This window comes from Delphinus delphis, chromosome 1, assembly GCF_949987515.2.
Source record: "Delphinus delphis chromosome 1, mDelDel1.2, whole genome shotgun sequence".
In the NCBI taxonomy this organism is placed as follows: Eukaryota; Metazoa; Chordata; class Mammalia; order Artiodactyla; family Delphinidae; genus Delphinus; species Delphinus delphis.
Genome location: NC_082683.1, coordinates 162,726,132 through 162,750,311, shown reverse-complemented (window position 1 = coordinate 162,750,311; position 24,180 = coordinate 162,726,132). Strand labels below are relative to the sequence as shown.

At 40.5% G+C, this 24,180-nt stretch overlaps 1 protein-coding gene across 11 annotated transcripts in view; it reads left to right on the top strand.

The window, feature by feature from the left end:
- CNIH3 (cornichon family AMPA receptor auxiliary protein 3) overlaps nt 1–24,180 on the top strand; it is a 282,314-nt gene that overhangs the window by 17,233 nt on the left and 240,901 nt on the right. The window contains exons 4-5 of one of the 11 annotated variants that reach the window (XR_009517051.1): nt 6,246–6,404; nt 7,135–7,805. The exons of 7 other annotated variants lie outside the window; for them this stretch is intronic. The gene's annotated coding sequence lies outside the window, so the exon portion shown is untranslated. Of the gene's footprint in view, nt 1–6,245; nt 6,405–7,134; nt 7,806–10,494; nt 10,541–12,401; nt 12,539–24,180 lie in introns of those variants that run through there. 3 more of the 11 variants (XR_009517053.1, XR_009517054.1, XR_009517034.1) reach the window with 3 other exon arrangements.

Genomic DNA, 24,180 nt, shown 5'->3' with positions numbered 1-24,180 from the left:
AATGAAGGATTCTTTAAATTCTATAGTGCTTTACAATTTTCAAGAGTTTCACACACATGATTTCATATAATACCATAGTAACCCCTTTTAAAAATTCCCTACCCGTACATTGCCCCTCCCCCTTCCCTCTCCCCACTGGTAACCACTAGTTTGTTCTCTATATCTATGAGTCTGCTTGTTTTTTGTTTTATTCACTAGTTTGTTGTATTTTTTAGATTCCACATATAAGTGATATCATATAGTATTTGTCTTCCTCTGTCTGACTTATGTCACTTACCATAATGCCCTCCAAGTCCATCCACATTGCTTGATGATGCTGCTATGAACATTGGAGTGCATGTATCTTCTCAAATTAGTGTTTTTGGTTTTTTTTTGATATATACCCAGGAGTGGAATTGCTGGGTTCCTATGTATTGGATTTAAAAAAATTATATAAGTTTCAGGTGTACAACAGTACAATTCAACATCTGTATACATTACAAAGTGATTCACCCCAAAAGTCCAGTTACCATCTGTCACCATACAATTGACCCTCTTCACTCCTTTCATGCACCCCCTAGCCCACTTCCCCTTTGGTGACCACCTATCTGTTCTCTGTATCTATGAGTTTGTTTTTGATGTGTTTTATTTCTCCATTTGTGGGGTTTTTTTTTATATTCTCCATATGAGTGAAATAATACAGTATTTGTCTTTTTCCTTCTGACTTATTTTAGTTAGCATAAAACCCTCAGGGTTTATCCATGTTGTCACAAATGGCAACATCTCATTCTTTTTTGTGGCTGGGTAGTATTCCGTTGTATACATGTATTACATCTTCTTGATTCATTCATCCATTGCTGGACACTTAGGTTGTTTCCGTATTTTGGCTATTGTAAGTAATGCTGCAATGAACATAGGGGTGCATATATCTTTAAAAAAATTGAGGTATAGTTGTTTTACAATATTATATTAGTTTCAGGTATACAACATAGTGATACAAAACTTTTATAGATTACACTCCTTTTATAGTCGTAAAACATTGGCTATATTCACTGTGCTATATTCCCTTGTAGCTTATTTATTTTATACATGGTAGTTTGTACCTCTTAATTCGTTACCCCTGTCTTGCCCCTCCCCCCTTTCCCTCTCCCCACTGGTAACCAGCAGTTTATTCTTTATATATGAGTCTGTTTCTTTTCTGTTATGTTCACTAGTTTGTTTTATTTTTTAGATTCCACGTGTAAGTGATAACATACAGTATTTGTTTTTCTCTGTCTGACTTATTTCACTAAGTATGATACCTTCCAGGTCCATCCATGTTGTTGCAAATGGCAAAATTTCCTTCGTTTTTATGGCTGAGTAGTATTCCATTGTGTATATCTATCTATCTATCATCTATCTCAGTATCACATCTTCTTTATCTATTCATCTGTTGATGGACACTTAGGTTGCTGCCATACCTTGGCTATTGTGAATAATGCTGTTATGAATATTGTGGTGAATGTGTCTTTTCAAATTAGTGTTTTTGTTCTCTTTGGATATATACCCAGAAGTGGAATTGCTGGATCATATGGTAGTTCTATTTTTAGTTTTTTGAGGAACTTCTATACCATCTTCCATAGTGGCTGCACCAATTTACATTCCCACCAAGAGTGCACAAGCGTTCCTTTTTCTCCACATCCTTGCCAGCACCTGTTATTTGTTGTCTTTTTGATTGTAGCCATTCTGACAGGTATAAGGTGATGGCTCATTGTGGTTTTGATTTGCATTTCCCTGATGATTAGTGATGTCGAGCATCTTTTCATATGTCTGTTGGCCATCTGCATGTCTTCTTTGGAAAAAGGTCCATTCAGTTTGTCTGCCCATTTTTTAAAAATTGAAGTATAGTTGATTTACAATGTTGTGTTAGTTTCTGGTATACAGCAAAGTGATTCAGTTATACATACATATGTGTGTGTGTGTGTGTGTGTGTGTACACATATATATTCTTTTTCAGATTCTTTTCCACTATGGTTTATTACAGGATATTGAATATGTTTCCTTGTGCTATACAGTAGGACCTTGTTGCTTATCTCTTTTATATATAGCAGTTTGTATCTGCTAATCCCAAACTCCTAACTTATCCCTCCCCTACACCCTTTCCCCTTTGATAACCATAAGTTTATTTTCTACGTCTGGGTCTATTTCTGTTTTTTAAATAAGTTCATTTATATGATTTTCTTAGGTTGTACATATAAGTGATATCATATGGTATTTATCTTTGTCTGACTTACTTCACTTAGTATGATAACCTCTAGGTCCATCCATGTTGGTGTAAATGGCATTATTTCATTCTTTTCTTAGAGCTGAGTAGTATTCTGTTGTATATATATACCACATCTTCTTTATCCATTCAACTGTCAGTGGACATTAAGGTTGCTTCCATGTCTTGACTATTGTAAATAGTTTGTCTGCCCATTTTTAATTGGATGGTTTGTTTTTTTGCTGTTGAGTTGTGTGAGTTCTTTATATATTTTGGATGTTAACCCATTGTTGGACATACCATTTATAAATATCTTGTCCTATTCAGTAGGTTGCCTTTTCCTTTTTTTTTTTTTGATGGTTTCTTGTGCTGTGTAAAGGTTTTTTTAGTTTGATTAGCTCCAATTTGTTTATTTTTCCTTTTGTTGCCCTTGTTTGAGGAGACAGATCCAAATAAATATTGCTAAGGCTGATGTCAAAGAACATACTGCTTGTGTTTTCTTCTAAGAATTTTATGGTATCAGGTCTTACATTGAAGTCTTCAATCCATTTTGAGTTAATTTTTGTGCCTAGTGTAAGATAGTGGTCTGGTTTCATTCTTTTGCATGTGGCTGTCCAGTTTTCCCAACACAATTTATTGAAGAGACTGTCCTTTCTCCACTGTATGTTCTTTGCTATTTTGTCGTAAATTAATTGTCCTTATGTGTGTAGGTTTATTTCTGGGCTCTCGATTCTGTTCCATATATTGGATTTTTTTTATGCTAATATAAATGGCATCATGTTCAAAATTTGACTTTCCTCTGCCTGTCCCAATGTTAAGACTATGGACAGGTACTTTATCATCAAGGATAAATTAGAAGTCCATATCAGAACTATTCTTTAGTCTTGAATTTAGCATGTTTTTACAGTTTATGTTTGCTTTTTACTTACAAATAATTTAACAATACAGCTGGTCTCCTTCTTTTAAAGGATCAGATTTAAACGCTTCCTTTGGAGGGATTGAGAAGTGGGTGGCTCCAGAAGGAAATATAGGCGAGGATCGAAGGATTCTCCTGGGAAGAGCTCATCCTACGGGAGTGGAAGCCAGGCTGGACCCACTTGACCCTGTAACAAAGCCCTGCTCCAAGGGGGGGAGATCGCGTGGTGTCTGTCACTCATGTGTCTTCTAGCCTGGGTGCTCCTGGACTCAAGTCTCAGTCCTTTGGTGTGAGGAGGGAAGGCTGCAAGTGAAAAATGCAAAGAACTCTTTTACTGGTAATTTCAGAAAGCACTGGGCATGCGCTGTACTGCTGTGTGACCCCTTTGATATCATATTACAAAAGGAGGACATTGTCCCTTACCTTATAACAGAACTCCTGTCTGTCGCTTTGGCACCTTATGGCAGGAGTCACCAGAGGCTTCCCCAGTGCCAGCAGGAGCAGTGGTAGTAGGAATAATAGCTTACATTTATTGAGTGCTTGTTACTTGTTACCGTGCTAGGTACTGTTCTAAGTACTTTATAAACATTAACTCATTAACTCATTTAATCATCACAACTACCCCATGAGGTAAATTAGATAATATTATTCGTATTTTACAAGGGTGGAAACTGAGGCACAGAGAGGCTAGATAACTTGCCTCAGGTCACACAGCTTATAAGTGGTAAATCCAGGATTCAAACTCAAGCTAGCAGGCACCAGCGCCCAATCTCTTCACATTATATAGCCTCTCAGGTGGCAGCAGCGGATGGGGGCTAGAGTAGGAGAAAAGGAATAAACTGGGGATCCTTGAAGGGTGTCTGGCCAGGAGCCTACTCTACTTGTTTTTCAGCACCTGTGAGATAGCCCGTGAGGGCTGTAAGCAATATCTTGGGGTGGGGGTGAGGGCTGCTTTCGAGGGGTCTGGGGGCTAAATTAACAATTAACCTCAAGAGAAGTGGTGAGGTAATCATAATGGGATCTGTAGATCAGATTTACAGACTTCAAAACATGACATTGATTTGTTTTTCAATTTTATCACTTTAAAATTTCCTTGGAATAAGTGGAATCATGACTTCTGGTCTGTTCTTTCTCTGAGGTGACAGGCACATCTATATTTAGACCAATAGTCATGCTTCTGTGGTGATGGATAAGTGTGTGCCTCCAAAAATGGCCGTGCATCGAAATAATAACGTGTTCTTTGCAAACCAATGAATAATTGACGTTGTAGATTGGATGCACACACATCAGAGGGACTTCTATACAAATTTATTTGTTAAGCAGGGAAATGAACCTTTGTGCTAGGACCGTAGATAGCCACCTGGGCAAGTGTCCACGAGCTCATGTAAGCGAGCAGACTCAGATCCAGTCACATCACAAACAGAATGAACCTAGGGCTTCCCAGGCCTGAAGCAGGAGAACCATTAATTTTGATGACACTAACCGCAGCCTGGAGTTCCCTTTGACCCTATCCTTTCTCTCACCTCCCACGTTTCATGTGTCACTAAGCTCTATTGATTCTACCCTTTTAATAGCTTTCACATCTGTCTTCTCTTTTCCTTCTCCACTGCCACTAGTTGGGATCCTTGACATTTGTTCACCTGGATTGGACAATAGCCTCCTGAATGCTTTGTTCTTTTCTCTGAGTAGTTGCCTTCACTGCCATCAACATTATAAAGCATAAAACCCTCATGTCACTTCCCTACTTAAAAACATCTCAATGGCTCCCATTGCACAGAGGATTAAAATCTAACATCCAGGGCCTGGTCTACAAGGCTCCTTAAGAACTGGCCCAGACCTCTCTTTCGAGGTCCCGTCTCCCTCATTTTGTCACTTGTGGCACCAACCATCCTAGACCTCCTGGGGCTCCTGGAACCCACGGTCTGTTTTCAGATTTGGTGCCTTTCTTGTGATGTTTCTCAACAGGGTGACTTCCCTGCCACGCTTTTTCTCACCTTTGCCCTTTCGGCCAACTCTTAACTTTCCTTAGAGATTGTCTTCGTACTCACCTTGGGTAGAAGGCACGGTATGCTTCTAAAAGCAGTTCTCTCACAGTATTGCACTGTATAAACATCTGTCTTCCCTGGTAGACTGTGGAGTCCTTGAAGGAGGATTTCATTCCTCATCTATTCCCAGCGCACCATAAATGCTTCACAGGTATTTGCTGGATGGATTCTTCCATTCATCCAAGCATCCATCTTTCTTTCAACTAATAATCATTGAGCAACTGCTATACGCAAAGCACTGTTCTGGTTGCTACAAAGCCACGCTGAAAAAGACACAAAATCCTTATTGCCATGGAGCTTTATACCAGTGAGAGAAGACAGGCAAGAAGAAAGAAAGAAAGAAAGAGGAAATAAATCAGGTGGTAGGAATTGTAGGCAGAGAATTAAAGTAGGGTCATGTGACACAGAATGCATGGGTGTGTACTTTATGTTGGATGGCCAGAGAGGGCCTCTCTGAGGGCAGCCTGGAGGCTGAGGTCTGAATGAACTACCTGGTGAAGGTCAGGGTAATGAGCATTCTAAGAAGAGGAAACGGATAATACAAAGGCCTTAGGGTAAGAGCAAGCTGACTTAGAATAAACACTGGTTACCTAAAGCCAGGGCAACAGTGGGGCACAGTGAAGAAAATGTCTCTAGCAGGCAGAACTGAAGCGATAGGTCACAGCTGGTTTAGGAGTCAAAGGTTCTTTACACCATACTATTTATTGGCAGCTACTAATAGCAAAATAAAAAGGCCCTGTTGTTCACAACTGATGCACAAAAGCCCTTAGGAATGTAGGTGCCTGTGGAATACCCCTTCCCACTTCACTTGGAGCCAGGCTATCTGTGTCAAGGTGGCCTGTGTGAAGAAACTGCCCGGTTGTAATCCACTTGGCTTTCTCTTCTTTGGGCCTGCAGTTTTCTCAAGCCACAGTTAATATAACCAAAAGAATGTGAATACTTTTATTTGCTCTGAAATGTGTCTATTTTTTAACATTTACAGTGGGAAAGGGCCTTTAATTTACCCGTCCCTCATTATTTTCCAGCTTAATATTTTTTATTCCCTTCCTGTGCTGAAAAAAAGGTGCTGTATCTGAAGATCTGTGGGCTTTTGTACAGGGTGAGCGTGTGCTCATGTACACACGTGGGGCACAGCTGAGGATTATGTAACAAAACTGTTCCGAGTACAGTTGGCTGATACCGAAGGCAACTCCAAATTTGGCAACTCCGAATTTCATCGCAGGTAGGCTGAGCATGAACTTGAAAGTCAGGAGTCATGGCTCAGGGCAGCCTGCAGGTCAGCTTTGTTTCCCAACTCAAAATGTTCTCTTGAAACCTTGTGTTTGGGTTCAAAAGACCCAAGAGTGTTCTGTTTCATAGAGAGGTGTTCCCTGCCACAGTCATGGTGATAATACAATTTTTATCTTCCCCAGTGGGTGGGTGGCCATCATGGAGGAGATCTGGTCTGATAAAAGTGTTCACATTCTTGTGGCTATATTAACCAAGTGGCTTGGCCACACCAAGGCCATGTCTAGGCATCGTAATAGACCCCGCTATGGCACAGTGATCTATGTTTTGTGGGGTTTTTTTCCTTTATTTTTGTTTCTGGTTGTTCTTGGGAGAATTGACCATCTAGAACACTCACTTAACTATACAGTGTAATAATTTAGGATTGAAAGGAATTTTGGGTGTCTAAACTTTTCAGACAAGGTGACTGCAGACCAGGACGGTTAGGTGTCTTTCCCAGGGACAGACAGTGAGTTGGTGTCAGAACTTGGGTTCCTGACTCCCAGTCATACTGCCTTTAGTCACTGAAGGGAGGTAGCAAAGTGTGTTTTTTTTAAGCTAGTAGTCCATATTTAAAAATTGGGAGATTACACATAAACATCTGGATTTCTGGTTTCTCCAGAAAGACTTGAGTCCACACTCCTGCAGGATTATCGGTATTAACAGTGGCTTCTACCTTTATACAGGTCGAAAGAATACAGCTCAAGGTGATATTAGGAAGCAGATCTATTTGGCATCTGTAAGGCATTGGAAGTTGCAACTCTTGTGGAAGGATCTAATACCATGATCAGAAGAACTCTGGATATGTCTTTTCACTGTGACATTGTGGTATATGCTTGATAAGTTTTGCAAAGAGATTTTTTTTTTTTTGCGGTACGCGGGCCTCTCACTGTTGTGGCCTCTCCCGTTGAGGAGCACAGGCTCCGGACGCGCAGGCTCAGTGGCCATGGCTCATGGGCCCAGCCGCCCCGCGGCATGTGGGATCTTCCCGGACCAGGGCCATGAACCTGTGTCCCCTGTATCGGCAGGCAGACTCTCAACCACTGCGCCACAAGGGAAATCCGCAAAGAGATTTTTATACCGACTCTGCTGACTAATATTTCGTTTGTGAAGCCAGGAGCCTCCATAAAGGTTAAAAATAATTCAGCTATATTGTGTTGATCTTGATTGAAGTGTCATGAACAGTGTCTGGAGAGCAGAAGAACCAGTTCTCTCTTGTTGCGATGGGTTTAGTCTGTTTACTTTCCTGGTGCCCTGTCGCTGAAGCTGGGGCTGGGAGGCCTGATGAGGAATGTTTCTTCTGGAGTTCCGACAGGCTCAGCTATTTGTCACAGCCTCTGAAGCTGCTTGGCTACAGGTAAGGAAGGCTGCACTACGGGAGGGATAATTATGGTCAGTGAGTTTGAGCTTTTAGCTTGGCCTTACTCTGCACCCAAACTCACGTCTGATTCAGGAAGTCTTCTATTTTTGTGTGTTCACATCAACGATTTCCTTACTCGCTTTATCAAAGGGAAACAGCCTTGGGTACCCGTGAGGAGATTCTGAATCCGGCCTTTTGCCTGGCTGAGTGCAGGGCTGGGAAGAAGGATTAAGTAGGGGGAGGAGTCATTGTCATTAGAATACCACACACATGGCCAGACCATACGCAACCGGCCCCATCTCCTCTGTGACTCACCGACACAAAGCATGATTAAACTGGAGGGGGCGGGTGGTAAGCAGGCATTGGTGAGGCAGGGGCCTGAATCCTTTCCCTTCCCAGCCTGGGGACCCCATTGGTTGTTCCTTTTCCAGAGGACCTAGAAGTCTGGGGATCTCAAGATACACCTTGACCAGTGAAGTCTGTCCTGGACTTGTGAAACCCTTGTTGTTTGAGTGGCCAAATGAGGTGGAACATGTGATGGATAGCCAGACTTTTCAGGGATGTGGGAGGCTCTTTGACATACGGGGATCCAGTGGGTCCAGGATTATCCAGGAGTCACAATGACTGGGGTCTCCTTGAGGGAGATAAACCCAGAGAGATTAGGGTGGAGCTTCATGGTCCCTATCCTTGGCTTTAGTCTGGAGAGCATTGTCTTTGAAACAGTCAGGCTATGGTTAGCATTATGAGAGATTCTTTCTGTTCCACCCCTCTTATATCATATGTAACAGGATAATGGAAAAAACAAAAAACAAAAAAACCCCCTCAGTTGCCATACCAGTGTTGGCCACATCAAAGCAACAGTTAATATACTAGTCATGGTAAATTAACATGGGTCCTGATATAAACATTGTTTTATCCATTTTTGTTTTTCAATGAACCATTTGGCTTGTATATTCTGTTTGAAACATCAAACATAATGCATGATCATATTTGAATATGAATACTACCTATGTTTTAATGATAACTGGGATTTTTATTATGTGTATGGTACCACAGGTGTATCATTTTAAATTATGTTTATAGCACTTAAGGTGTATAGGGACTGAAATCATTACTGTTGCTTCATTTGGCCTATATAGGATGTACCAATTTAGCAGATGATGTCATTCAGATCACATAAAAAGTCCCCTTAATCTGCCTGTCCAAATTCATGGAAATCACAGGTCTTGAGAAGTATTTAAATATCAATAACATTGTCCATGAAATGTTGAATCCTTCTTTCCTTCTCCCCTCTCCTTACACCACTTCTTACCTCTTCCACAAGCTTGGCATTGTTATTCACAGTAAAGTTCCACCAGTGACAAGTCCCGGTACGTAGTGGGTCTGAACCCTTCCCTGGACCCATGGCCAGAAATGGGATGTGGTCCAGGGAACAGCCTAGACAAGTGCCAACTGGGACACGTGGCAAGGGTTCTCCTTCCTTTTTGACACCCTTCAGCTGTGCCCTCCCAGGGAGGAGGAGCCTAGGTCATCCTCCTTGCACAAGTCTGTGTTGTGACTGCATCAACATCCCCCTTTCTGCTGGGGTGGACGCTGGTGATTCCAGAAGGATGAGGCCTGCCATGGGTGGCGTCTGGAATCCTCCAGAGGATGTTGACTCCTCTAGAGCCAGATGGGGGGAGCCAGAGAAGTGGCTGGGCCCCTGGAGGAAGACGAGTGTAACTACCCCTGGGCCACAGCCTCAAGACTGCGATGGCAGGTGCCCTGCCCGCAGCTCTCAAGCATGGAGGGCGGATGTTTTCTAGGCCAGCAGCTCTGGACAACAGCCGGGTCAGGCCTGGTAAAGGAAGTATACATGAGGAGATCAAATAGGAAGTGAATAGGAGACCATGATGTTCAAGGTTAGGGAGGAAGAGCTCTTGATACAGAACTGGATTTTCCCTTTTAAAACAAGGATGGCCATAGCTGAACACTTCTCGTGTGTGTGTCCTCCTCTTGTGGTCACCCCTCCTCTGGTCTCCTGATTGAAGAGAGGAGAGATGGCCCTGGATTCCAAAAGTAGCCTCACAACTATAGGAGGCCCGACTCTGCCCAGCCATTTTTCCATTTCCTACGTGAAACTCACCAGCGCTTTGACAGCTTCTCTGAAGACCCAGGAGTGCGGGGTTTCCCTCGTGGCGCAGAGGTTGAGAGTCCGCCTGCCGATGCAGGAGACACGGGTTCGTGCCCGGTCCGGGAAAATCCCACATGCCGCGGAGCGGCTGGGCGCGTGAGCCATGGCCAAAGATCCAGGGGTGCCCAACTGAATGGGAATCTATGGTCGGAGAATGTAATAGTTTTTTCCGCAGCTCCCTTTACTCTCTCCCTACCTAACCCTAAGTAGACAAAATATTGGGCCGAAGGGCCAAATAATCCTGTTTAGGATCTCGCCATCTCATTTCCAGCCGGGCACTTCCCCTTCTTGTAACTTTCCAGTGTGATTTGGGGAATACTATTGATAACTCTGACACCTGGTGGTCACTTCAAAAACTGCACTCTGGAAGGATCCAAGGTCCACTTCGATCACTTTTAGTTATTTTTGTTTTTCCAGTTATGATTTCAATGTAAATAACATGTACTTTATACATTAGTTATTATTACTAATTGAATTATTTATAAGTAAAATTCTTGCAAATGCATTCAACAGAATACACTTGAATAGAAAATTTCTGTGAAGATATACCGGAAACTTCATGTCATAGTCCTTAGGAAGTGAAGCTAGGTGTGGGGGGAGGAGAGACTTATTTTACTTTACACCTTCTAGTTCTCTTTGAAATTAATTTTAAACAAAATGGATGTGTTACTTTAATTGTGGCTGAAGTACCCCACTTGGGCAGGAGGTCCAGAAGTCCAGGATATTCCCCTCCAGGGCTCCTACCCTCTCCTGGTTTTGTGTCCAAGGACCTGTAGTGCTTTCACGTGTTTTGAGGGCATGGAGTACGGCTGGACTCCCTCTGATCTTTTTTTTTTTTAACATCTTTATTGGAGTATAATTGCTTTACAATGTTGTGTTAGTTTCTGCTGTATAACAAAAGGAATCAGCTTTATGTATTCATATATCCCCATATCCCCTCCGTCTTGCGTCTCCCTCCCACCCTCCCTATCCCACCTCTCTAGGTGGTCACAAAGCACCAAGCTGATCTGATCTCCCCATGTGATGCGGCTGCTTCCCACTAGCTATCTGTTTTACATTTGGTAGTGTATATATGTCCATGCCACTCTCTCACGTCGTCCCAGCTTACCCTTCCCCCTCCCCATGTCCTCAAGTCCATTCTCTACATCTGTGTCTTTATTCCTGTCCTGCCCCTAGGTTCTTCAGAACCATTTTTTTTTTAAGATTCCATATATATGTGTTAGCATATGGTATTTGTTTTTCTCTTTGACTTACTTTACTCTGTATGACAGACTCTAGGTCCATCTGCCTCACTACAGATAACTCAATTTCTTTCTTTTTTTATGGCTGAGTAATATTCCATTGCATATATGTGCCACATCTTCTGTATCCATTCATCTGTCAGTGGACACTTAGGTTGCTTCCATGTCCTGGCTATTGTAAATAGTGCTGCAATGAACATTGTGGTACATGACTCTTTTTGAATTCTGGTTTTCTCAGGGTATATGCCCAGTAGTGGGATTGCTGGGTCGTATGGTAGTTCTATTTTTAGTTTTTTAAGGAACCTCCATACTGTTCTCCATAGTGGCTGTATCCATTTCTCCCTCTGATCTTGTTCACTGATGGTGGTGGAGGAGCCCAGCAGCTGAGTAGAAACTGATCCTAGGGAGCTGTCTGGCCGGAGTGCTGAAGCTGGGAAAAATTCCCAGCTCCCTTGGTGGTCACAGGAGTGAAGGAAGCAGTGCTCCTGTCAGGTGTGGGCTGCCCACTTCCCAAGGTCATGCTCAGCAGTGGTTGGAGAGCCAACCATTCATTCGAGTTTCCGATGCCTCACAGGTGCGAGGCGCCAGGAGCCAAGTTTCACAAGGCGTGGTGAGGCCACTCGGGGTGTGAGGCAGAAGCTCCCCGGGCTCTAACATCAGAGAGCAGGGCTGGGGGCGGATGTGGCCTGGGGCTGGCTGGCAGGAAAGCCCGGTCTGATGAAAGCGGCTACCTTCTGACTAGCTTCTCTATGCCTCTTACTGTGCGATACCAACATTTCCTTCCATTCTTGAACAGACCTCCCACTGCTTTCCCACTACCCCCGCAAAGATAACATACTTTTACGAATGTGTTGCACGTAACCACTTTCCAAGTATGTGCTCAGGACAGCAAACATTCCTCTCACTTGACTGTGCCCGTTCACCCGGCTTACCAACCAGTAGCCCAGAAACACTGGGGGGCTGAGTGACCTGAGAGGAAGATGCAAGACATTCAGGGGCAGAGCCCCAGGGGAGTCTCCCAGGGCCAGGTTTGGTCTACAGGGAGGAGAGAGGTCCTGCTGTCCTTGTAACGCAGTCCCTGAGGATGGGACCAGGACACAGGAGTGGAACTCTTTTGAAGCGGCTCTCCCGGGAAAGAAAATCATAGCACCCCACTCAATTGTTGGTCTTTATATCCAGAGAACATGTTTCAGCTCCAGTGATTAACTCTTTTGGGGAGTACCTCAAGGCGCAAGACAGCATGAGTGCTCTGCCAGGATCGGTTCCGGTGTCCACCATCGTTTTGACTCCCAGAGCCAGGCACTGACCTCCTGGTGATCCACCTCTCCTTCCTCCAGGTAGCACCCTTCTACCTTCCGGGACAATCAGGGTACCTCTCCTTTCCTTCCTCTCTCCTACTGCTCGGATCAAAGCTCTCCAGCAGACACCATGTAACCTCGAGGATGGAAACCACCTGCTTGGGGAGACAGAAAAAGGCTGAGACCCTGATGACTTACGTGGAGCTGCCAAAACAGTTCGACTACTTACTTCTTGTCCTCAATAAAGTAGGAGAATAATCCCCCACCTATGTGAATGACTGGGCTTTCTATTATCTGCAGCCAAACTTAGCTGTAACATACACAGCGACCCTCCGTGATATCCAGGTGTTTTCCTGTTCTCGTCTATACTATGGCATAGGGGCAAATAGTTCTTAATAAAGAGCAGAAATAATACAAATTGAATCTCTGGCGGGGCTTTCCTCTGGTTGGACTCTGTGCACACAGCAAAGTAGATCTGGTTGTGCTGTTGTTCTTAGAATTATTGATTTTAAGTCTTTCTCACAGTAGGGGTGGGGAAGAGCTGGAGTTTCAAAAGCACACATTCGTGTTTCTTAGCTTTGGTTTAAGTATGGTGGAGAGTGGTGACGAAGGCTACTAAGGTCGCAGAGAAGAAAACCAGGCTGATCTCATTACCTTTGTAAAATGCATGTTTGGGGAATTCCCTGGTGGTTCAGTGGTTAGGACTTGGTGCTTTCACTGCCCTGGCCCGGGTTCAATCCCTGGTCAGGGAACTAAGATCCTGCAGGCATGTTTGGAGCTTGTAAAAAGCTCCGGTACTGAGCTCAGAGAAAGCAGAGGTGAGGCCCTTGGTTCCGTTCCCCTGCACACCAGGGAGGTGGGCTTGTTAGTGTCAGATGACCCATATTTTTCTTGATCTTTGAGTCATCTCAAAAAAAAAAACCCGACAGCTTTATCAAGGTATAATTGACATACAATAAACTGCACCTATTTAAACTGGATAATTTGATAAGTTTTGCCATGTGTTTACATCTGTGAATCTGTCACTACAATCAATAGAGTGAACAGACGCATCACCTCTAAAGTTTTCTTTGTAATCCATCATACCACCCCTGGCAACCACTGAACTACTTTCTGTCATGACAGATTAGTTTGCATTTTCTAAAGTTTTATGTAAATGGAATCATATAGCATGTACTCTTTTTTTTTCTGGTTTTCTGTCCTATTTCACTTGAATAATCTTTTTTAGATTCATCCATCTTTTTCATGTATCAATTTATCCCTTTTTATTGCTGAATAATATTCAGTTTATGGATATACCACAACTTGTTTATCCATTCCCCTGTTGATAGATGTATGGATCATTTCTGATTTTTGGCTATTAAAGCTGCTATGAACATTTGTATACAGGTCTTTGTATTATTCTTGTATGTATAGAGAGGACTAGAATGGCTATATCACATGGTAGGAGTATGCTTAGCTTTTTTTTTCCAATCAAATATTCTTATTACACTTACAACTTACTTTTTAAAAAACTTAGTTAATTTATTTATCTTTGGCTGCATTGGGTCTTCGTTGCTGCACACGGGCTTTCTCTAGTTGTGGTGAGCAGGTGCTGCTCTTCGTTGTGGTGCATGGGCTTCTCATTGCGGTGGCTTCTCTTATTGTGGTGCATGGGCTCTAGGCACATGGGCTTCAGTAGTTGTGGCGCACGGGCTTAGCTGCTTTGTGGCATGTGGGATCTTCCCAGACCAGAGCTCGAACCTGTGTCCCCTGCATTGGCAGGTGGATTCTTAACCACTGCGCCACCAGGGAAGTCTGATATGTGGTCCTTTGTGATTGGCTCCTTTCACTTAGCATGATGTTTTCAAGGTTCATCCATATTGTAACATGTATCAGTACTTCATTACATTTTTAAAAAAATGACTTTATTTTTTAAAGCTGTTTTAGGTTCACAGCAAAATTGAGAGACTTTCCTTAAATTCCCTGCCCACACACACGCGCAACCTCCCCTGTTATCAACATCCCACACCAGAATGGTACATTTTTTACTATCTATGAACCTGCATTCACACACCATTATCACTCAACCATAGTTTACATTAGGGTTCACGCTTGGTGTTTTACATTCTCTAGGTTTGGACAAAAATATATAATGACACGTATCCATCATTATAGTATTCAGAATAGTTTCACTGCCCTGAAAATCATCTGTGCTATGCTTAACTTTTTATAAAGCTGCCAAACTGTTTTACAAAGTGATTGCACCATTTTACATTCCTACCAACAATGTACGGGAGTTCCAGTTCCTCCATATCCTTTCCAACACTTGGGATGATCAATCTTTTAAGTTTTAGCCATTCTAATAGCTGTGTAGTGGGATCTCGTTGTGGTTTTAATTCACATTTCCCTAATGCATCTTTTGGTTTTTATTTGCTATCTGTATATTTTCTTTGGTGAAGTATCTGTTCAAATCCTTTGCCCATTAAGAAAAATTGTCGTTTGTTTTCTTGTCAACGTTTGAGAGTTTTTTTTTTTTTTTTTGGCTGCACTGCACAGCTTGTGGGATCTCAGTTCCCTGCCCAGGGATCAAACCTGGGCAGTGAAAGCCCAGAATCCTAACTGCTAGGCCAACAGGGAAGTCCCGAGAGTTTTTTATATAATGAGTTTTTTGTATAGTGTGAACGTAAGTCCTTTATCAGCTATATGCTCTGCAAAGATTTTCTCTCACCTTTTGGGTTGTCTTCATTCTCTTAAGAGCTGAGGTTTAAAATTTTGATAAAGTCCATTTTATTAAATTTTCTTTTTATGGGTCACACTTTGGTGTCATATCTAAGTAATCTCTGCCTACTCCAATGTCACAGAATTTTTCTCCAATATTTTCTTCTAGAAGTTTTATAGTTTTAGGTTGTACATTTAAGTCTATGCTCCATCTCGAGCTAATTTTTATATATGGTGCAAGGTATGGATCGAAGTTCATTTTTTGGCATATGGATATCCAATTGTTCCAGCACTGTTCTTTCTCCACTGGATTCTCTTGGCACCTTTGTCAAAAACTAGTTGTCCATGTATGGATGGATCTATTTCTGGATTCTCTATTCTGTTCCACTCATCTATTTGCCTTATTTACACCAAGCCACACGTTTTGACTCTTATAGCCTTTAAATAAATCTCAAAGTCAGGTAGTGTGAGTCCTCAAACTTCACTCTTTTTCAAAGTTGTTTTGGCTCTTTTAAGTTCTTTGCATTTTAATATAAATTGGAAAATCAGCTTGTCAATTTCTACAGAAAATACCACGGAGATTTTCATTGTGATTGTATTGAATCTATAGAGCAATCTGGGAAGAGTTGATGTCTTAATATTGAGTTTTCTGGTCCAAGAACAAAGTCTATTTCTCCCTCTACTTCTTAAAAGAGTTTTTCTTTAATTTAATCAGTGTTGTGTAGTTTTCAGTGTACCTGTTCTGAATATTTTTTTTCAGATTTATTCCTACTGGTTCATATTTTTTTGATGCTTTTGTAAAGTGATGTCTCATTGTGGTTCTAATGTGCATTTCCCTAGTTGCTGATGTTTAACATCTTTTCATTGGCTTATTTGCCACCTGTATATCCCCTTCACTGAAATATTCTTTTTTTTAAAAGCAAATTTTATTTTATTTATTTTTTGGCCATGCTGCACGACTTGTGGTATCTTAGTTCCCTGACCAGAGATTGAACCCAGGCCCTTGGTAGTGAGAGCACAGAGTCCTAACCACTGGACTGGCAAGGAATTCCCTTCACTGAAATATTCTTTTATTTTTTATTTTTTTGCGGTACGCGGGCCTGTCACTGTTGTGGCCTCTCCCGTTGCGGAGCACAGGCTCCGGATGCGCAGGCTCAGCGGCCATGGCTCACGGGCCCAGCCGCTCCGCGGCATGTGGGATCCTCCCGGACTGAGGCACGAACCGCGTCCCCTGCATCGGCAGGCGGACTCTCAACCACTGCACCACCAGGGAAGCCCACTGAAATATTCTTAATCCATTTTCTTTTTCTTTCTTTTTTTTTGAGCGTGAGTTTTACTTTACTTATTAAAAAAATTTTTTTTTATTGCAGTAGAGTTGATTTACAATGCTGTGCCAATCTCTGCTGTACAGCAAAGTGACTCATTTATACACATATAGACATTATTTTTTTTAATATTCTTTTCCATTATGGTTTATCACAGGATATTCAACATAGTCCCCTATGCTATACATTAGGACCTGGCTGTTTATCCATTGTAAATGTAACAGTTTGTATCTGCTAACCCCAAACTCCCAGTCCATCCTTCTTCCCCCTGCCCCATTTTCTAATTGTATTGTTTGCTTGTCAACTGTTGAGTTTTGAGAGTTCTTTGTATCATCTTGGTAACAAGTCCTTTGTTGAATATGTGGTTTGAAAATATTTTCTCCCAGTCTGTAACAGGGTCTTTCACAGAGCAAAAATTTTTTAATTTTAAGAGGTCGAACTTATCAAGTTTGCCTTCTGTGGATCATACTTTTGATATTAAGTCTAAGCATGTCTTACCTAGTCCTAGATCTTGAAGATTTTCTCTCAAAATTTTCATAGTTTTACTCTTTCCATTTAAATCAGTGATCCATTTTGAGTTAATTGAGTTAATTTTTTGTAAAAGGTGCGAGGCTTAGGCTGAAGTTTTTTTTTTCCTTGGCCTATGGACATCCATTTATCCATTTGATTTTCCCTTCGACATTAGTTTTGGGCTAAGAATCTGATGTGTCTTGGTGTAGCTTTCTTCATATTTCATGTGCTGGGATTCATAGAACTTCTTATATCTGTGGCTGTATAATTTTCATCCAATTTGGAAAAATTTCAGCCATCATTTTTCAAATTTTTTTGCATCCCCGTGTCTCCTTTGTGACAGTCCTCTGGGGATTCCCATTACATATATATTAGGCTGCTTGAAGTTGTTCCACAGCACGCTGATGATTTCATTTCTTTAAATTCTTTTTTTTCCCCTCTCCCTGTCTCATTTTGAATAGTTTCTATTGCTATGTTTTCAAATTCACTAATTCTTTCTTCTGCAGTATCTACTTTGCCAGTAATTCCATCCAACTTATTTTTTTTTTTATCTTACGTAATGTAGTTTTCATCTCTAGACGCCCCCCCACCAGGATTATTTAGATGTTGGTTGGTAGATTGGTATTTTATTTTATTTTACTTTTTCCAGCATATTAAGGTATAATTGAAAAATTAAATTGTAAAACATTTAAAGTGTACATTGAGATGATTTGATGTACATATACTTTATGAAAGGATTCCTCCCATCTAGTTAATTAATACATTGATATCACATATTTATTTATCTTTTTTGCTGTTGTTGTTTTTGGTGAGGACATTTCAGTTCTACTCTCTTAGCAAATTTCAATTTTCAATTTTATAATACAGTGTTATCAATTATAGTCATCATGTTATGCATTACATTAGATCCTCAGACCTTATTCATTTTATAGCTGAAAGTTTATACCCTTTTACCGACTTCTCACTACTTCTCCTATCCCACTATACCTGGTAAACCACCTTTCTACTTTCTGTTTCTATGAGCTTGACTTTTTGTTGTTGTTGTTCCACATGTAAGTGATACTATGTAGTATTTGTCTTTCTCTGTATGGCTTATTTCACTCGGCATAATGCTGTCAGTGTCCATCCATGTTGTCTCAAATGAAAGGAATTTCTTCTTTCACATGGCTGAATAATATTCCATTTAAAAATATGTATCTTACATCTTTATCCATTCATCTGTTGATTCTGTAGGTTATTTCTATATCTTGGCTATTGTGAATAATACTACAGTGTACATGAGAGTGCAGATATCTCTTTGGTATTCTGTTTTTATTTCCTTTGGATATATACCCAGAAGTGGAATTGCTAGAACATATGGTAGTTCTATTTTTAATTTTTTGAGGAGCCTCCATACTTTTTTCAATAGTGGCTGCACCAATTTACATTCCCACCAACAGTGCACAAGGGTTCACTTTTCTCCATGTCTTCATCAACACTTGTTATGGCTTCTCTTTTTTTTTTTTAATTTTTAAAATTTTATTAAAAAAATTTTGGGGCTGCATTGGGTCTTTGGTGCTCTGCATGGGTTTTCTCTAGTTGTGGCGAGTGGGGGCTACTCTTCATTGCAGTGTGTAGGCTTCTCATTGTGGTGGCTTCTCTTGTTGTGGAGCATGGGCTCTAGGTGCACGGGCTTCAGTAGTTGCAGCACGTGGGCTCAGTAGTTATGGCACACGGACTTAGTTATTCCGTGGCATGTGGGATCTTCCTGGACCAGGGCTCGAACCCATGTCCCCTGAATTAGTAGGCGGATTCTTAACCACTGTGCCACCAGGGAAGCCCATCACTTGTCTTTATGATGAAAATCATTCAAACAGGTGTAAAGTGATATCTCACTGTAGTTTTGATTTGCATTTCCTAGATGATTAGTAATATTGAGCACCCTTTCATGTATCTGTTGGCCTTTTGTATATCTTCTTTGGAAGAATGTCTATTCAGTACCTCTGCCCACTTTTAAATTGGATATTTTATTGAATTGTGTGAGTTCTTTATATATTTTGGATATTAAACCCTTATCAGATACAAGATTTGCAATTATTTTCTTCCATTCTGTAGGTTACCTTTTAATTTTGTTGATTGTTCCTTTTCCTGTGCAGAAACTTTTCAGTTTGATGTAGTTCCACTCGTTTAGTTTTGCTTTGCTGCTTTTGCTTTTGGTGTCAAATCCAAAAGGTCATTGCCAAGAGTGATGTCAAGGAGCTTACTGCCCATGTTTTCTTCCAGGAGTTTTATGGTTTCAGGTCTTAAATTTAAGTCTTCAATTCATTTTGAGTTGATATTTGTGCATGGTGTAGGACAGTGGTCCAGTTTCATTCTTTTGTGTGTGGCTATCCAGTTTTCTGAACACCACTTATTAAAGAGACTATTCTTTCTCCATTGTACATTCTTGGCTTCTTTGTCACAAATTAGTTGCCGAAATATGCATAGTTTTATTTCTGGGCTCTCTATTCTGTTCTATTGATCTATGTGTGTCTATGTGTGTCAGGATGATTGTTAGGATTCGTTTGCTAAGGATCTTTAAAAAATATCTTTCATATGTCTACTTAAATTCTGAACATATGTACTACAACTATAATGACTATTTTTGCGTCCTTGTTTGGACACAAAACATCTGGTTCAGTTCTGGCTCAGTTAATCTTGACTGATCATTCTTCTCTTTAAGGGTAAGTTTTCCTATTTCTTTGTGTGTCTGGTAATCTTTGATTGGATGCCAGAAATTGTTAATTTTACCATTTTGAATGCTGGATATTTTTATATACCTATTAATATTGAAAAAAATTTTTAAAAGAATTATCAGAACTTATTTTTGCTTAGTTTTATTAAAAATATGTCATATAGCTTTTTTCCTTTAAGGAGAAAAGAAGGAACACGTTTCATAAAATCAAATAAGCAATGGTAATGTGTCTTAACTTGAAAAAGTTTGGAAATCACTGGTTTACAAGTTAGAATTGAATGAAAGAACAACCGTAACAGCCACAATTGGCCACTTCATGCCAGTGGCAGCAAACAACAAGATCAACTAGGGCAAAATAACCGCGTGGAAGCCCTGATAAGTGCTTAAACAGACTGATGGGCTGAGAAATCAGTATAGATATATTTTTGATATGTATACATATATATTAATATATTTTATTAATATTTTTGAACTTTGTTCTTAGATACCGTTAAGTTCATTGGAAACAGTCCTCTGTTACAAACCTGCCCTTTTTTCATGAACTCCTTGTGTAGCCACTCTCAGCTTCTCCCTATTGGGCCACTCTGGTGTATCTTCCAAGATACTGGCTATTCTTGGTCATTTAGAGTCCTTCATTTCTTGTAAGAACACTCTCAGGTTTTAACAGGAGGATCTTTTGCTTTCTTCCCTGAGTTTTCTCCTCTGGAAATCCTACAACTATGGTGAACTGGGGGAAAGAAGCTCCTTCATAAGTCATTTATTTTATTAGAATTTCTTCCTTGTTTTCAGGCGTCACTCTTCTTCCATCTTAGGCAGATTGCCATTCTTTTTCTTCCTCTCCTTTTTCTCTCTTTTTTTTCCCTTTTCTTTCTTTTAAAACTTTAATTATGGAAAATTTTAAGCCTTCAAAAAGATAGAGAGACTGGTATAATAGGTATTCCCACCTACCAATCAATAATCATTAATTTGTGAAACTGTATTTTTCTTTTAAAAAAGTGTTTTCTTTTTAAAATTGAGGTATAGTTGATTTAGAAACTGTATTTTTCTAATGCTTCTGATTTACAAACGTTAGAAACTTATTTTCAAGTTACATTAGAAATCATGTGGTAGGGAATACACAACCCATTTTGTCTTGAGGGTTGTGTGTGTAGGACTCTTGGCTTTTATCCAGGTTAGGATGCATACAACATGAAGACTAAGAGTCTCCAGTGATTCCCCAAGCCTCTCAAATACTCTGTCACTTTGTGTTTTATACATAGTCCTTAATTGCAGCCTGTAGCCTTTGCTCTGTGCTTTGTTTATAGTCTCTGGTTGATTTAGGTCATATCTCATATTTAATCTATGTTCACGCTCCTTGAATACAGTTCCTAAGATTTCTAAGATTTTTTCCCCCTAAGTGTGTATGTATATATATATATATACACAGACACATAACTAGAGTGTTCTTTATGTAGCAATTATGCTTAATAAATAAAAACAAGTTAGCATAATGTAGTGACAGGTCTCTGGTAGAATCCTGGCACTGCTACTTACTAGTTGGTGTGACTTTTCCAATTGCTAAACCTCTCAGAGATTCAGTATCATCATCTGTAAACTGAATAACACCCACCTTCAGGATGATGGTTAGGATTAGAAATAATACAACAAGAGTGTTTATCACAGTGCCTGTTGCATAGTAGTAACTCAATAAATGACAGCTATTATGATTGACAGATGTAGCAGTGCTGTGGAATGGATAGCAAAGAGTATTATCCCTAATTGACTGATTAAATAGGCACCAGAGAGACTAAAATACTGACTAAAGTCACAGACAGATCCATAACCAAAGTCATAAATGCCACTTCCTGGACTCAGAGCCTCCTGCAAACATACCAAAATCTAATTTCTTCTTATATCTATGGGTGAATTCTATTTTATAATAGAAACAAAACATTTCCAGCAGCTCATTTCAAGGGGATTTACTAAATTTATGGTTCCACGCATCTAGGTTTGGGCTTTGTGCCCCAAACCATGTCCTTACATCCACAGTAATATTTGAAATGAGCATATCAGACCAGCACATCTCTGTTGTGGCGTTTTGCTGAGTTTATTTGTGGACAGACTGGTTCTCGGAATCACAGACTGTTAGTGGATTGTTTTTAAACAGACAGAGCAAAGTGCTTCAAGCTTTCACACAGAGAAAGGAATGTTGAGTCCTACTTTCTCTGTCTCTATGTCTCTCTCTGTGTTTCTGTCTCTCTGACTCTCTCTTTGTCCTCTTTCTCTATCTCTCTGTCTCTGTCTTTCTCTCTCTCTCTCTCTCTCTCTCTCTCTCTCTCACACACACACACACACACACACACACACAATTCTTTTGATCTTACACTCTCCAGGTTCTGGAGACATATGCACACCTCTGTGTACTCTTCCCAAAGTGGAGAAATGTCTTTCTCAGCTGTTTCCCACTATATTTTGCTGAAGTATAAAAATATGTCCTTATTAATCATCTGTAAGTGTCTAGAGGACATAAGTTCTGCCGAAAAGTAAAGGCAAATGTAAAAAACCAGTGAAAATTATATAGAAGAGTCTCCCTTTTTTGTCCTAATTGAACAAAGTTGGGGAGAAAAGGACTGTTTAGGGACTTCTCTGGTGGTCCAGTGGTTAAGAATCCATCTTGCAATGCGGAGGATGAAGGTTTGATCCCTGGTCGGGGAACAAAGATCCCACATGCCTCGGGGCAACTAAGCCCGCACACTGCAGCTACTGAGTCCACGCGCTCTGGAGCCCGTGCGCCACAACTACAGAGCCTGCAAACCACAACTAGTGAGAAACCTGCAAACCACAACTAGAGAGAAGCCTGTACACCACAACGAAGAGCCCGCACGCCGCAACGAAAGATCCCGTGTGCCGCAACTAAGACCTGACGCATCCAAAAAATTTAAAAAAACAAAGAAAAGGACTGTTTAAAGAGGCTCTGGAATGATATACCTGTAACCATGGCCTCTGATGTGAGATCCCCTCTCACTCTGGATTTACAATGTTACATTCTCCTTTTAGCAGGGATCACTATAAGCAAGTTAACTAAAATCATGATGAATTGAAAAAGGAAAGAAAGAATGAAAAACAAGAGCCATTGAAAACCTTTTCCTCCCTCAGAAACAATGGGGCTTCTCCTTTTATCTTTTTCAAAATCTTCTTCGTTAAGCACAGTGGCTGTAACTAAAGCATCTTTGTGTCTCTAGCACCTTTTGTCATGCTTTCACACAGTAGGCACTCAATAAATAATTATTTTTGATGCTGAATGTATAAATATGTATTAGTTGAGAATTTGCTATGTAGCCTGATTTTGTTAGGTGCTACGTGGACCACTAAAGAGGTATAACTCGGAATCCCTTGCTTTCACTGAGCTTGCAGTCCAGATGGGGACATAGCAATTATGAGAAATGTTTGGCTATTATTTCCTCAAATATTTTGTCCACTTCATTTTATTCCTCTTCTCCTTCTGGGACTCCAGTTGTACATGTTAAATCTTTTGATAATGTCCCACAGGTTCCTGAAACTGTGTTAATTATTTCAATCATTTCTTCTGTGCTTCAGATTGGATAATTAATGTATTAATCTTTCTTCAAATTCACTAACTCTTTCTTCTACTATCATCATTCTTCTGTTAAGCCTATCCAGTAATTTTTAACATTTCAGATATATATTTTTAAATTCTAGAATTTATATTTAGTTCTTTTTTATAGTTTCTAGTTACCTGTTGATACTTTTCATTCAATACAAGCATATTTTCCCCTGTGTCCTTGAGCTTATTTATAATAATTGTTTTATAACCATTGCCTGCTAACTTCAATATGTGAATCATTTCAGGATTGACCTTCATTGATTTTACTTTTTCTTGAGAATAGGTAATGTCTTCCTGTTTCTTTGACTGTTACATAATTTTGAACTCTGTCCTGGATGTTGTGAATGATATGTTATAGAGATTCTCAGTTCTGCCGTGTTCCCCTGAAGAGTATTTTTTATTTTTTTTAATAGTAGGAAGTTAACTTGGCTGAATTCAAACTAAACTTTATCTTCCTTGCAGTGAATGGTGGCTCAATTTTCTGCTCAGTTCTTTCAGTCTTAGCTAGACTACTTGAAGTCTGCCTCACACATGTATGGTTCCAACACGTGCCAGGGATCTGGCTAGAATTTATACACATGATTTGGGGCTCCTCCTTTCTGGCTCTCTACTTTTTAGGATTTCTCCCTTTGTTTTCCAGCAGCTGTGTTTCCCTCAAACTCTGTCTTCTGGTTTTTCAAGCCAGTAAGATTTTGGGGTTTTCTTTCTGACTTTTAGCTGCACTGTGTAGTGCAATTTGAGGACTTCCCTCAGGATAAAAGTCATAAAAAAGTGGGAAACTCACCAGTGCTTTTCTCTTCATCCAGAT